Source organism: Pyxicephalus adspersus, chromosome 9, assembly GCF_032062135.1.
Source record: "Pyxicephalus adspersus chromosome 9, UCB_Pads_2.0, whole genome shotgun sequence".
NCBI lineage: Eukaryota > Metazoa > Chordata > Amphibia > Anura > Pyxicephalidae > Pyxicephalus > Pyxicephalus adspersus.
This window is the reverse complement of record NC_092866.1, coordinates 20532355-20549607: the sequence shown is the minus strand read 5'-3', so window position 1 is coordinate 20549607 and position 17253 is coordinate 20532355.

The following is a 17253-nucleotide window of genomic DNA, read 5'->3' as shown; positions in this document are numbered from 1 at the left end:
TAGCCAGCTAAGTACCCAGGGATGATTAAGAGGCTATTTCCTGATTGGCCAGCGGGATGGGCGAAACTTGGTAAACTTGGAAGAGCAGGCGCTCCCAGGGTCAGAACTAGTATAAGAAAGTATAGGGGAGGTACTGTATGCTCCAGATAAAAAAGTTTGTAGCTCCTTACTAGGGAAATGTAGATTATACCAAAAAAGTGAAAAAACAGGTATTTTGCTTAACTTGTCTGTGGCATTTGCCCAAAAAGAAATAATAAAGTGTTTTTAGAACACAGAGACAAAAATTGAAGCATGAATTAAGGGATGTGCAGGTTGCTTAGTTTACATTGACAACCCAGTATTCAGAACTTTGTTGCTGTATTTGTGAAGAAAAGGCTAGGACTTAAGAACTGTACACCATGCGTGATCTGAGTGGTCCATCTTACTTCTGGAGTCCCACCTTTAAATCAAAACTCTCCCTTTATATAAGAGTCTTTAATTCACATTAGTAGCCCCCTTTTCATCAGAGCCCCTGCTGTCCATCAGAATGCTGCATCTATAAATATTTCCCCAACCCTCTGTTAACCCTAGACTCTCAGAAGTTTACCCAGTAATTTACCCTCACCAGTCACCTACTAAAGCTGGCAAAGGAGATTTTCTACTACTTTCTTTGCAAGGCAAATTACATAATCTAATCAGACCCAGGAACGAGAAACCAATACCAGAAGATCTCCTCTTCCTCTTCTTCAACGGTCATGAGAAAAGCTGGTAAAAGCCCTCTGGAACGAGGGGCCTGGTCAAAACCTTTGCAACCTTTGTTTCACTGTTCAAGTTCCCTTCTCTACCCTGTACCAGAGTTGTACATTTCCCAAGTATCACATGGCTTGGAGGAAAAATAAACCTGCTCTGCCAGGTCCTCTTTAAGACTCAAAGTTTTTTCTAGTTTCTGGTTGAAAAAGGGGTCATGGGTTGTGTAGAGTGTGCCATCCTGAATATTTCATTTTATTTGAATGCTTGCTGAAAAGTGAGGATGGGTTAGAGCCTCCTGACACTGACAGGAGCTGTCTAAGATGGGGCTGGTTACATTGCTAGCTGGTTACGATCCCCATCACTGCATCATCTTAAGAAAGGATTCAACTTACCTTTTTCACAAAGTATTTCTTAGAGTCATCTATTTAATTCGCAAAACGACATTTTAATTCAAGCTCCTGTGCATTGCCTTCAAATCCCTCCTTACATTTCTGACTTGGTAAAAAGTCTCCGCTCCTCCAATGACCTACTAATGTCTTCCTCACTCATAACCTCATCACACGCATGGATACAAGACTTTTCTAGAGCTGCCCCAACTCTCTGGAATGGTCTTCCTCATCCTATTTGGCTTGCTCCTACTTTCTGCTCATTTAAAAGAGAAATCAAAACCCATTTTTTCAAATTTGTCTACCCATCTTCTTCAGTCTTTTGAAACCATCACTACTTCCCACCACTACATATATCTCTCCTCCTATTGTGTGTAATTTCCCCCTCCTACTGGATTGTAAACTCTTCGGGGCAGGGTCATCTCCTCCTGTATGTATTCATCCTGTATGTATGCTTGTATTCGTCTGTCATTTGCAACCCTAATTTTTCATCTTAGCAATTTAATTTAATTTACAGCGCTAGGTAATATGTTGGCGACATATAAATCCTGTTTATTATTATTATTATTAATATTATTAATAATAATAATAATGTTCACAGGTAATAATAAGCACATTGCCATATTAATTTAGTCTAATAGTAGCAGGCTTCCTGTAATACCTGCCACTGGTATATCTTAACAGGAGTACTGGCTGCAGCCCTGACCAGTGTTAAGCAGTCTTTAATATGTATTGACAAGCTTAGGAAGACTACTAGCCTGAAATCTTCAGGGATTTACTAAATAATTGAAGCTTCCTAAATGTCTGCCGAAAATTATGCCCTTCAGAGTAGCGATTACAAACAAAGCTTATTGCAGAAAACTTAAGTGCTTTAATCAATGTCTAACACTTACTACAAGGGAAGATTAAACAATTCCCATGTGTAGCCTTATGACAATGGAAAGGGCCATGTAAAATTGTTAATTAAATCACCTTGGCCCTATAAAGATCAATTGCAGACAACCAAGTGAAACCATTCAAGGAACTACTAATGCAATGTAGCAAACACTGCTGAAAATATAGCTCACATTAAAACTTACAGCGTTTTTAACATATTTTAGGGTACTCTCCAAAATGTTTTTGTTAGAAAAAGAAAAATAATGTTAAATATGAAAGACCTAATAAAAAAAAGGTTAATTTGCTTCCCCCCAAATTGACCTCAGACTGTGTTAATGACACATTACTATGGTGGAGACATTAGATTGTGAGCCCCTTTGGGGGGCAGTTAGTGACATGACTACAGACTTTGTAATGTTCTAAAAGGAAAATAGACACAATTTTACACAGTAAAAACAAACTGTAATAACTGAGACAACAATGTCATAAAATACTACTAGGTTTATAAAACTGATGAGCAGATAGCCTTTGAGCCAAACAAAATGTGCCATAAAGTAGAATGAAAACACTGTGCTATACAAGTTCACATTAACGATAATGACATGATATGCAGCATTTTGAGATAAGAGGTTTTTCACTTCATACTTACACATTAAGTTACAGCCACTCAACAAAATAGGACGGTATGGTTTAGTTATGGCTGAACATTGACTTGTAACAGGTAACAGATGCTAAAAGTACAGGGGTACATTTGATACCTAAAAACCTTGCACCACTTATCCCACATCTCTCCTATCTATTCTACCTAGGTGGTCACTTAAGACAATGAAAGAAAATATTCTTAGATTTACTTCTAATAGTTAAATGGCTTTGTTTATTTTCATTACACTACAATACTTTTTGTACTGTCCATTCCTTTTCTCTATTTATTTATTTATTTTATCTATTTATTATATTTATTTTTTCCCTTAAACCTGATATAATTGATCATGCTGAGGGAGAAATCAGATTTTTTTAAATGATCTATTAAGAACACAAATTTGGAAGCATTGATTGTAAAGAAGATGTGAAGTGATTATCAGCAGTTTCATGTAATGTGTTTTCAGGCATTGACTGTCTTTTGAAACATATTTCCAGTCCTCCAACAACTCCTACAGCATGCTAACAGTCCTTGGTCATCCTTTTTTAAATTATCTGCAGTCTCCGGCATCTCTTGCAGCATTTATGTGCTCTTTTCCCATCTCCTCCTCCATCTAACATGTTTTGATCCTCTGACAGCTTTATGTAGTATTACTAAATATTATATTAAACCCTTTGCTGATGTCCAGGGTTGCCCCTGAGCTGGCAAAGTAGAAAAAATTCCCTTGCAGTGCCCTTCCCACACTTTTCCTGCACTGCAAACATTACCAGCCAGATATGTTGGGAAATTAGATTGGACAAAAAGTCGGCATGTGCACTTGAATACAATTCTCTCCATATATGAAATTATTGGCAGATTACAGAAGAGAGACTTGGGATCATTTTTTTTTTGCAGTAAATCAAAAATAAAATAATCAGTGTTGCTTTTTGTGGCTGTTTTTTAACAAGGATAGACTCATTGCATACTCATTACTTACATACATACATTCATCTCATTATTTTTTATCATCTCCTTGCTTCTTTGAATAGCACGCCATTCAAAACAATGGGAGACGGCAAGGGTTACTGAATCACAGTCACAACCATTTTTGGAATGCAAGCTGTCACTAGGGAAAGCCTGGATAAAGGTCACTAAGCCATCATTGCCTGGCAGCTCTACCTCTTCCTGTGATCTGTAAATGCTGTTTGATCATATTCTAGAAAGTGCTGCCAGCCCCACTGCCAGCCCCACAGAAAGGGAGAGAAATTTCTAAATTAGCAGCAAACAAAACAAAGTCCAGAAGTGTTTGATCCCTGAACTCGAAAATGACAAATTTTCCATTAAGTGGTGAGGGTGAAATGAAAAGAAAGATATGTTTGATTCTTTTACAAAAATGAAGCTTTAATAATGCAGTAATATAAACATATTACTATAAATAATCTTAGATTATTTTCTTATTTATGTAGCAGACCAGCATATTCACATCATGGTACAGAAAAAAAATGTACTACAGGTTGACAATCGAAAATCCGGCCATCGATAATCCGACTCCTTCAGTTTTCAGGCATGAATTTCGGAGCGCATTTTCAATACATGTACTGCATTACACTGTTTGGCCACTTATGTTTTGATGGCGCTGTTCTCCTGAAACAGCTGTTAGGTCTTGCTTGCTACACTAAATACACCTTAAGACATCCCTGCTGCCTGCTCAGGTCCAGACGTTGCCAGATTTTTGAATGTCAACCTGTATTTACATCCCTCTTTCTTCCACTTCGACTTTTAGGAGCTTGCAGCTCAAAGTCATAGGCCTCTTGGTAGTATCTCAGTGGCACTAAAATACCCCAAGAATATATCTATATATTTTATTTATAAATGTAATTACTATAGTTCATCCGTTACATAGCTTAGTGTGCGTTGGAGATGTTAGTTATACCTGATTCAGTTAACAGGTAGTTTGTAGGTGAAGTCAGCCTTTTTTCATCTTAGCTATTCTGTTTTGTTTTTTTTTCTGAACCCTTTCTATTATATCTTTTACTTTGATTATTTTTTGTGTGTGTGTGTTTTTAGGCTGCAAAACAACAAAATGTAAATAGTTTGAAGGTGTGTAATTTTCCTCTATACCTACTATATGGAGTGCTTACATCTTCCAAAGCACTTTGCAGCCCATTTTGTAGTTTACAATGTTATGTCATTAACATTGTCTTAGGCTAATTTGTTGGAAAGGCAATAAACCTACTAGTATTATTTGATTGGTAGAGGAAACACTATAGTAAACACTATGCAGATTTTATCCTATTTAAAATCCAAAGAACCCTAGTGCTGGCTCTTTGGCTAATTGTGCAGGTATTGTACTGAGCAGGTCTAATTATCAGCTACACGGAACCTGTGTGTAATTTATTTGTGTTTAGTTTTAAGTGGATGAGGCTGCAACCAAGGAATAACATACTTGCTGACAATTTATGGGAATTTACCCTAAAACTTCAATATTGAAAAAAAAATTAAATACACACTAAGGCTACGTACACACGTGCATGCATGAATGAGTGTTGTACATACATCACTGTTCTGCTTTATGGAGAGAGGAGAGGGTAGAAAGATGGAGAGGCACCCCTCTGCGCGCTCTCCCTTTACTTTCACTACAATCGCTCCTCATCCGTCATCTGTTGATCCGCCATGATGGTCGTTCTTACGTCGAGTGGTGTACACACGCCATATTCTCATCCAATATCAACCATTTATCGAACGAGAACCATCTGATGTGTGTACATAGCCTAAGGCACTATGCTGACTTTTCAGATTTAAAATGTTTTGTTTTCATAGATACATCAGCCAATAATAAGAATGTTAGTATTACATTTAGGTACGCAATTTATACACATCCAACATGTACAGACACATCCACTGCATCTCTATTGCAATTCAGTTACCCAGGCTCTTATCTTACAATGGAACAGGATTTGTAGCTAAAATGTGGACTAATATATATTTATTTTATTTCTTGGAACAGAGTCTAATATTAATACTATGTACACCGGTATGTTTACAGACATTTGCAGTTTACAATGGACTTGATTCCCATAAACAGCTACATAAAGGTTTTGGACAGTGGAGGGAGCAGTAAAACCATAAGAAATAATTACTCATAGCTGGAGGGATGCCCACCTCACACTTGGCACTGAGAGCTATCAGGTGATCAATACTGTTTTGTCATTTAGTTTATGTTGCACGAGGATAAGATTGGAATTTTTGTTCTGTACTGGTAATTAGCCACCAGTATGGACACAGTGCAAGTGGAATTTTCCATCTCTTTTCACCTCTCACCCTTACCTTTAGACTAAACGGATCACTGGTGTGCCCTGTTTGATAATCTGAGGCACAGTGGTTTCAGTGGACAATCTTTGAGCCTTTATAGTAATGATTGGTATTCAGGTGCTAGGCGTCATTGTATTGGCTGTAGAAATATTAATAAATTAATACATTACATAACATGTCTTTGGAAAAAAACAAATTGAGGTCAATCTTCTCCAACTATGAAATATGGTAATGTTTTAACTTTAATTTTATGTGGGTAATATTGGAAGTTTTGAGAGACAGAAAGAGGTTTGTGGCTCAAAATTGTGAAAAGTTATTTATGTAATTATATGTTTTTGATACATACATAATTATTCAATACATTTCAGTAGGTAATATCCCCAGCTCTGTTAATCTTCAGAGAGATGGGATAATATGATCTATACATGGATATACTAGTAATTGTAAAGCTGAGTGACCATAATTATTGTATACATTCCGACCCGTTTCACCACGGTAGGGCTTCTTCAGGGGTGCAATATTGTATACGAATTGTTGTGTTCTGTGCACATAGAGCAATACATATAAAATGGGATATTACCTATTGGAATGTACTGAATATTTATGTATGTATCAAAAACATAATAATACATAATTTTAAGCCTCAAACCTTTCTTCCTCTTCAAAACTTCCATTATGTAGTATTTTTTAGGAGGTTGGTTCTCTCAATTTCTGGATAGAGAAGTATCACCCAATATGTACAGATAAACACACACACACACATATATACACACACACCCACACACACACACACACATATATATATATATAGTTACTAATAATCCAAGACTTGTTGGACACAGCAGACAGCAAAGTACCTATACAAAAAAAATCTATTTTTATATCCTACCTAGCTGATTACCCAGCGTTGCCCAGGTGTTTATTTATTTCAATCTTATATTATACAGGAAAAATAATCAAATAAAGCTATAGTGTTAAATCAAAGAATTGTTTTTTTACAGGTTTTAACTGTATAAGTACAATATACAAATAAAATACAATTAAATTAGATAAACCTAAATGAATGGCATATTTTCCACGGCTATTTTAAATATTTTTATAAGAACATTGTGCTCATGAAACATCCTTTGTAATTTTAGGACAATCTGAAATTTTTTTCCTGAGATGTAGGTGCACCTCTGGTCAGTTTCTTTTAGTTCGTTTTCAATAAAATATAGTTGTAGAACTTTTGGTAGTTGATCGGGCAGCAGAAGTAACGATCCCGCTTTATGGTAAATTTGCCCTTGCACCATGAATGTGGATGGAAATCCAATCTGTTGAACAACTGATGTGGTGCCGAATAATGTCCTTTGCAAACATGAGTTGACTATTTGAAGTATTTGCTGATGTGTAATTCCAAAGTTCTTGTGGTGGTGTTTCCAGTTGTCAGAGTTTGACTTTCCCTTTTTGTGCAGCAAATACTAGGAGACTCAGATTTAAACTTCTTGGCCTGACAGCTGCGAGTAGTCTATGTGGATCATAGTGGAATCCTTCAAATGCTAAGCTAAAATGTTGTGCAGTCCATGATCGTCTGGCTCTTTCCTCCATTTCGTGTACTCGGGTCTCACGCTGTTGTACTGTCCTTGAAGCTCTAGATGAAGTCGCTCTATCTCTGTTATCCTGTAGTGGGGTCTCACACTGTTATCCCTGTCCCTGAAGCAAATACCAGGAGACTCAGTTTTAAACTTCTTGGCTTGACAGTAACTACAAACCATTTCCATTTTTCCGATGGTAACACTTGCATGCTGCTAGTAGTCTTTATGTGGATCATAGTGGAATCCTCCAATGCTAAGCTAAAATGTTGTGCAGTCCGTGATCGACTGGCTCTTTCTCTCATTTCGTGTACTGTCTCTGAAGCTTTAGATGTAGTAGCTCTTTCTCTTATGTCCTGTGCTCAGTTGTCATGCTGTTGTACTGTCTCTGAAGCTCTAGATGTAGAAGCTCTATCTCTGTTATCCTGTAGTCAGGTCTCACGCTGTTGTACTGTCTCTGAAGCTCTAAATGTAGTAGCTCTCTTGCGCAGTGTGACAAGTCTTCTTTTCCTGCCCTCAGGATTTTCTTGTCTATGGTGTTGTTTCATTTTTTTTTGTCTTTGATTGCACTTGGCCAATTTGCCTTACGTTTTCTCAAAGCCATTATTACAGGCCAGAAATTTGTAAAAGAGTCCAAAAACAAAGTTTGTAAGCAAAAGACACACTGTCACTGAGCAATACATACACACATGCATGAAAATATACTTCTGACCACAGCGCTGTACAAAGGTCGTTCACATGAGTCATATGTCTAGCAGTTTGGTTGAAATGTCTCCATGCGTTTCCTAGTGATCACATACACACATCTATATATATAACACATACATCTAAATATAGCTCTGACATATAGCATAGCACTGTACAAAAATCAGCGGTGCACTCACATGAGTCTGAGTCATATGTCTAACAAGTTTGGTTTTAAGTTCTAATGCCTTTCCGAGTGATAGTGGAACATAGCAAGTTTGGTTGAAATGTCTCTATGCGTTTCCTAGTAATCACCAAATATAGCTCCGACATAAAGCATAGCGCTGCACAAAGATCAGCAGTGCACTCACATTAGTCATATGTCTAGCAAGTTTGGTTGAAATGTGTCGATGTGTTTCCTAGTGATGGTGGAACATAGCAAGTTTGGTTGAAATGTCTCCATGCATTTCCTAGTGATGACATAGACACATAAATACATCCGAATATAGCTCTGACTTCTAGCACAATGCTGTACAAAGATTACTGGTGCACTAACATGAGTCTCAGTCATATGTATGGAAAGTTTGGTTGAAATGTCTCCATGCATTTTCAAGTGATGGTGGAACATACACACATACATCCAGTTTATATATATATATATATATATATATATATATATATATATATACTAGCTGATTACCTGGCGTTGCCCAGGTATTTATTTATTGCAATCTTATATTATAGTCCAAAAAAAGTATGTAAAAATATAAGCAAAAGGCACACTATGCTGAGCAATACATATACACATACATACATAGATGCAAATATACCTCTGACATATATCACAGCGCTGTACAAAGATTAGGGGTGCACTCACATGAGTCTCAGTCATATGTCTAGCAAGTTTGGTTGAAATGTCTCCATGCGACATCCAATAATACAAAGACTTATGTCATATAACTGTACAGAATAAGAAATCATTATAGCCAGCCAATTAATATGACCTAAACCATCATATGGAACCCTGGTGTATGGTAATGAAGAGGGTTCATATGTTAGAAAGGAGACATATTTCAGTGCATGTGTGATCAGTAACAAACAAGGAACCATTGGATGCTTTCCAGAGATGTACATAAATATGTATACTGTGTACATGGAAGCCTGTTACAACAAACAATGTAGGCTGACATTTCATTTATAGTAACATTTGTGCTTACTGACAATGTAATTAAATTGTTACATTGTTAATTTTAATATTCTCATTAGCCAGTTGTAAAACTGTCACTGTTATCAGTAAAATAGGAGCAACTGTCATTGGTTCTTAGTGCTTACAGAGCAGGGCCTCAGGTGCTAATTACAGAGCGAGCTCTGAAGGATATCCTGAGTTATTAAAATCCTAAGGGTATAAAGTCAATGGTTCACAAGTGGTTAGGATTGCTTAAAAAACTGTCCAGTAATCGTTTCCCAAAAGGCTTTCAAATGCAGATCTTTACTGACTCCTTTGACTTTTACAGCTTAAGTCAACACAGAAAACAATAAATCTGCTGATCCACAGTGTGAACTATAGGATACCGAGATCCCTGTATAGCTTAAAACAGAATTTCTCAACCAGATTTTTTCCAGATGAGTTCTTTGAGCAATGAGCAATTTGTGCACCCCAGGTTGGACTAAGTGACACTAATGATCCCTTTTGCCTATCTATAAGTGTGACATTTTCCCCTCAGCCAGCAATGTCAAAGGTATTCATCTCACTGACCACCATGCTAATAAACTGTGAGCTATAGATATATAGTAATATCCATAGCAGGGTTCCCTAAAAAAAGCCAAGAAAGGCTGACGGAGTAAAGTATGAGTAAAGTATGAATACATTTTGTATCATTATATTATTTACAGAAAAAGGCAGAGATGGTGGTAACATCTTTAAAATGGACCTTTTACTACACCAATCACTTACAAATACAGCAACACTTTAGGGGTCTATTTATAAATGTTTCACCCAAGATTCCCCCAACTTTTTCTCAAATTTCACACTTTTTCACATTGGATTTAATGAGAAAATGTAAGAATTGTAGGAAGAAGGGAGAAAGGGGAGACACACCTTCAAACGGGGTCTTGCCACACCTCACTCACTAAAGCTATGTACACACCTTCAATAATTGTTGTTTGAAAACCAACGATCAACGCTTATTAACAATATCTGTGAACGATTATGTACATGCAGATAACGATACGATTGTTCAAAGATAATGTACATATGCTAGATGTGATTGTTTGAACGATACAGAACGTGACGTGCACCATGTTTTGTCAGGGGGCTGGCTCTAAAAATCCTGGAAAAGAAAAAGGACTTACAATAGCATACAGGAAAAGATAGTGGCACAGAACCAAATTAGAGGAAGCAAAAAATAGCACAAAATTAATAGGACAGCGTGTTTTAATGGGCAGAGCTACAAATTGCTACCCCTCATTACTAAAGCACCATAGACCACCCTAGAAATTTGGCACCCTGCTCACACCTCATTACCTAAGTGACATTCAGTGCAAGAAGAAGGACCATCCTCCACCAGCCGTAACACCCTTATTGTGTGATATCTTAAAAAGTAGAATGTTCACTCATTCCACTAATGTTTTGTTCACATAGAATATACCCAATCCCTTACATGGAACTGAGAAGTAATAGGAATCACCCAGTACATTATACAATTACAAATAATTACAGCAGCCTTTTTTTTTATCCTACATGCCAAGAAGAATTCTTAGACAAATTTCTCTGATTACTTGAAGTAGAACATTTTTTTAAAAAAGTACATAATGGCTACTCAGAGGGGTCTCTGTGTAAACTGAACATTTATTAACTGCAAATCAATTCTAAGTAAAATAAATAAAACAATACAGTGGTCAGAGAGCAAGTTAATATATATCTTACAGTATGTCAAGAAGGTTTATTTAGCTAATTAAGCTTATGGAACTTTTAAGATTAATGATTCATCCACTAATTAAAAATAAAACTGTCAGGCAGTGGGATATAGGTTTAACGACCCGGGTAACCACAAACTTCAGTTATCCAGAAATATTTGACAGCAGTAATTTTCCATAATGATCTTGGAGTAGAAAAAAAAATCAGCACATGCACACACAGAGCTTGCATTATTCCCAGATGAAAGAAATGTTATTTATCCACTATCTTTATTACACAGCTAACGCTCTCTGAGATAACTGCAACTCGGATCTCTTTGAAATTGTTATAAAAATACTACAAGTTAATAAGGAAATATAGAAGTCACGCCATGTGGATTGTTTTTCCCCATTTTATTACCTTCTGACTAACCAAAAAAATCAAAATAATAAAGCAATAAGATCAGTATGTTAGTCATTTGTAGAAAGAAGTCATTATTGACAGCCTACTTATTAAGCTGCTGGGAAATTATAACCATTTATTTGTGTTGTTTTGTTTTCTTTTTTTGATGCTTTAAAGATACTTTTTAATTAATATCTTAGTTTTTACATTTATTCAAAAATAAATACATGACATAGGGTTCCCAAAACATTATAAGTCAATTAAAAATACAGCACAACAAACATGGCTTTTGTATGTTATGAGTGACTTTCTCAAAGCTCCAAGACTTTTCTAGAGCTGCTTCGACTCTCTGGAATGGTCTTCCTCGTCCAATTCAGCTTACTTCTACTTTTTGTTTATTTAAAAGAGCACTCAAAACCTATCTTTTTAAACTTGCCTACCTGTCTTCTTCTGTCTCTTAAAACCCTCACTACTATCCACCATTCAATATCCCCCTTACTACTGTGTGATACTTCCCCAACCTCCTAGATTGTAAGCTCTTCAGGGCAGGGTCCTCTCCTCCTCCTATGTCACTGTCTGTATCTGTGTCATTTGCAACCCCTATTTATTGTACAGCGCTGTGTAAGATGTTGGCACTATGAAATTACTGTTTAATATTAAATAATAATAATAACAATGTAGCATTGTTTGACTCATAGAAACCTAAGGCCTTAAACCTCTATCATGTATAGGATATTTAAAACTGTATGATATGAACATTTTAATGTTTGCCTATAAAATAATTAAATAAAATAAATACTATTGTACAATAGATATAAAAGTACAAAAAACTTTAAAATTCATTATAAAATATTTTTATTTTTATTGTTCATTATTATAGCATTTAAATAAGATTCTAGGGCACATGAATTGGGTTTCTAGGTTTGTTTGATATTATGTTTGTTTAATGTGTATAATGTTTTTATTAGTTGCTTTTGTTGTATTGTTTTCCAATATACTCCAGTATCCCAAATTGGGAACTCCCAGCTGTATGCATAACGAGTTCTTCTTCGGAGTGACCATCTGATGGTCAGTGGAAGTTATTTGTCAAGCAGATACTCAGTGACACCAGCAGGAGAAGCAGAATATGGCAGAAACCATACTAGTTAATAACTATTGAGTTGTCACAGTCACAAAAAGTAAAGGACACAACTGTTGTTGTCCATTCTATATTTTAGATTTAACAATTAGGAGGAACACAGGAGTGAAAGGAAGGGACAGTTGATGTGAAGTGGGTAGACGAAGCCCCAAGGTCTTTACCTTCAATTGTGGTAACACCATGTGTTTTACAAGATGTGTCCACCTCAGACACTTGAACAGCCTTCTCATCTTCATCTTTCTACCCCTCTGCCTCCTCCTCCTACTCATTCTCCTTTTTTTCTGGAAATTATTCCTCGACATTGCTCCACAGAGCATACTGCCAGCCCAGTGAAAAGGTAATATGTGTCCAAACTACTTTGCCTAGACAACCACAGCCAAACAAAGGGTGCTACAGGCCCAAGCTGACATATGAAAAAGTGGCTCTGAAAAAGCTCCGGTCAGGCTAGGTTGTAAATGATAACCGGCCCAACCTTTTGACAGTGGCCTTTTTGTCTTCTCTACCTCCACTTCAAAACTTCTGCCTCTTCGATGAGATCTAACTAATGTTTTAGAAATACCCACTCCAAGGCTTTCTTCCTTTGTTGTTGGACTTAGGTAATGTTTTAGTAAAACCTGTTCATGGTCTTCTTTATCTGCTCTGTGAAACCTGTTTAATGTTTTGTTAGGAAGACCCCCTCCAAGGGCCCTTTATATGTCCATGCTGATGTCCAAATATTGTCCCACGAACTAGCAAAGCTTTACCCATGTAAACCATGTTACCCATGCCTCATATGAAATCAATGTATGCCTCTTGCTTAATAACCCTCTTCCAAGCCATAAATTACCCTTTGTGATTCCGTTACACTTTGAACAGGATTTAGGCACCCTGAAAATATGTGATTGAATGTATTTTCATGTTTCCTATGTTGCCTTCCAAGTTCCATAAAATGGCCCCCACCACCTCTGGTGAACATTTCCCTATTTTAATTTTCATTTACACCATGTTCCTCATTTGGTTTTCTTTCCATGCCATTTCAGTTCATTTCATTTTTTACTATCTCATTACTATTTTTTATTGTCAGACAAAATAAGGAAAAAATAAATTTCTTACTGATATAATACAGTAATTTCTTTTATGCATTACTCATTCATTGAGGAGCCATATTGATGGATTGATGAGTCTATGGTCGATAGCTCCAGAGAAAAGAGGAGACTAGTATAGCAACAGGTGTTGCATTTTATTTTTAAGAAGTTGTAGAGGATTTATTTAGTCAACTTTAGCTCAAGCTGGGCTTGAATTTAGGTATTTATTTCAAGACTAATAGGCTCCATAAAACATGTTTCTTCATCATATCAGTGAACACCTACAGTTGACATTCTAAAATCCGGCATCCTCGGGACCTGAGGAGTGCAGCATTTCCAAAACTTCTGGATTTTTGAAAGTTATACTTACCTCCACTCACAGGCCAGCCTTCCTCTCGCAGCACCTGCGGACATCTGGCACAGTTCCAGAGAGCAGGCAGCGGGGACGTCAATGTGTATTTAGTGTAGCAAGCAAAACCTAACGTTTGTTTCTGCACAACAGCGCCATCAAAACATCAGGGGCCAAACAGTGTACTGCAGTCCCTGTATTGAAAATGCGATCTGAAATTCATGCCTGAAAACTGAAGGAAATGGATTATCGATGGCCAGATTTTCGATTGTCAACTCTACTTGTTAGGTTTTCCACCTTGATGACAGATTATTTTAGAAGGTAAATGTATAATTACAGGAAATGTGTTGAAACCACTGTATTTCGTGTCTAAGTGGTTAAAAACTAGCAAATGAAGTCTCTGCAATCAAATTAATGGGGGTTTATGTAAAGTGGTTTGCAGACGGTTAGAGCATTATTCACTGTGTTTGGAAGCAGTTTTTAGTTAAGTGAAAATTATTGATGCACTTAGCTGGCCAAGTTTGTGTAAAGAATATATTGACTAAAGCTTATCAAGCAACTTGATGCTAAAAGTGCAAATGGGCTACAACCTACGGCAAGCAAATATTTGCTTTTATTATGGCAATACTCCAGTTTTACAAAAACATTTGCTGAATAGACAGAAAAGATTGGCTTAGCAAATGTAACACTATACAAAAAAATATTCTAGTTTCATACAGTTTGAATAGGACTTTTGCCTACAACCTATGGTTTTATATATGCAAAGGTGGACTTCTGTATGGCAAAATTAAATAGCGCACAGAAGGTTTAAAATTAAACTATACGTCTGAAAAGAAACTGTGTAAATTAAACACAAAATCACATTTTATTTGTGTTAAAATGTATATATTCATCACACAATCTTTAGTAATAAACATCATCTTTGCTTTTACTTGTCTTCCAGGAAAGACTTTGGGCCTGATTTGGCTCTTCAAAGTTGTAGAGATTACACTTTTCATCAGTGAAGCTGAATTTCTTCAAAGTCATTAGCTATTTGCAAGGAAATGTTTTGAATCTTGGACTAGATGCATTACAAGTTTGCTGGATCACCCAGCTTCTCTGATGAAAGTGTATCTTCTATTCACCTTGCAGAGCTTTAATAAATCAGGCCCTATATGTCTATGCTGATGCATATGAGAGCAAGTTGTTAGGTTTAACCTGAATGCTCTACGAGAAACTTAGAATTCTCTTACTGTCTGTGGGAGGGAAAACAATGCTTCACATGTGTGTACGAAATACTGGTGCACGTGAGAGAATAAGTTAAAATCCATTAATCAAGGAATTTTTTGCAATGACTTAATTTACTTTGCTTCAGGGTGCTCTTCTGCCCATGTGATTCAATAAAATACACATAGTAATTTATTTCCTTGTAACCTCTCATTTACAGCAGCTCTCAACCTGTTGGAACTCTGTGTTGTACCAGGACACTACACGTGAAATGCAGTTTCTATGTATTTATGGAACTTATCTGTGAAAACATGAATTGTTGGTTTTGTAATGAAATTGTAATGGATTCTAAACTTTCCCATGCTTTAAGGAGAACCTATTGGCCATTTTAGACTTTGTCGTTTTATAGAAGCATCACAAATGCCTACTTTTACTTCCATTAACCAGAAAATACTTTTTTGTGTACCTCTATGAAACTATTTTTAACTTTTCCTGACTTTAAGATGAAGGCCTGCCAAATGCTATTTCTTTATCCTGGAAGAATGCTGTAATTGGTCATTGATGTGCTCTTGACTTCTAAACATGGGCTGTATTTATAAAGCAGGGAATCTGACATTTCTTCAAACATTCCCTGGTGGGAATTTTCCAGGTCCATGTCTTTGAAAGTCAGTAATTAATTACCACCAGGGAAAGTCCCTGATATTTAAATAGAGCTCTAAGATAATCTTACCAATGACACGGGTCAACATGTCATTGTTATCAGATTTGATAACAATTTGATGTAGATTTCAAATCTGTGTTCAGTTTTTCTCTAGCACATCTAGTTTTTGTGATGCAGCTAATTATATATTGTGTGAAATTTGTTATAAATAGCCTTAACAAGTTACATTTAACAACAGTTTTCTTTTTTTAAGCACTAACTGTGATTGATTTCATTTGTCATCATGCCTGGAAATTGCCTTAATGATCCAGTTTCTGTTACGTGTGTGGTTCATTCACAACGAAAGCACTACGTCGCCAAATTACCAGAGAACTTAACTTAATATACAAATTACTGTATTATTCAGACCATAGGACACACTTTTTTCCCCCAAAAGTGTGTGGGAAATGGGGGTGCGTCTTATGGTTCGAATACCCTCCTGCGCTTCCAAGGGGGGCCCCAGCAGGGGGCTGCAGTTCCATCTAGCCTGGCATCCCCCCTGCAGCATGGCCCCTCTGTTCTGCAGCCTCGCCTGCCCGGATTACAAAAAACATAAAGCTGTCCCTATCCTATCGATCGCAGAGCCCTGCCCTCCCCCTCCCTGTGTTTATCAGCAACTCAAGTCTATAGGGATCCTGGGGATGTGTTTTGGTGTGAGAAGGCTCCGTGTAACAGTGGGGAGGGAGGTAGAGAGAGCAGGAGGAGGGCAGTGTGATGTGAGCAGTGCTGGTTAGCAGTTTTTTTTCTTGTGCAGCATGTCTCCTATGACAGTGGAACGGTAGCTTTCCTGTCACTATAGTCTTGTAGTGCAATATCTGTGCTATGTGCTATTTGCAATGTGTCTGTGCAATGTGCAAGCTCTCTCCCGTTAAATATTATTCTGCTATATTTTAGTAAATATTTCTTCATTCAATTTGGTTCAGAATATTTTTATTTCCTGTTTACCGCCTCTAAAACCTGGGTGCGTCTTATGGTCCGAAAAATACGATATATTTTGGCTGTCCACTTGGTGACCAGGATAAATCTTGGGCTCCACATGACATCTGTACCAGTTGTTCCGACAGACTGCATGACTGGCTAAATCGTCGTAAAGCAGCAATGCCATTTGCAATCCTGATGGTGTAGAGAGAACCGTGAGACCATCTAATGGCCGATGGATTCTCAGGTAAAACTAAACAACTAAACAAAATTGTATATCCCAGCCTTAATTCTGCAATAAGGCCTGTTCCCTATGATGATTCATTGCCGGTTCTGATACCGGCACATGATGGACTTGCTTCTGTAGAAGGTGATGAGGAATGCGCTGGAGTTGCAGCCAGTT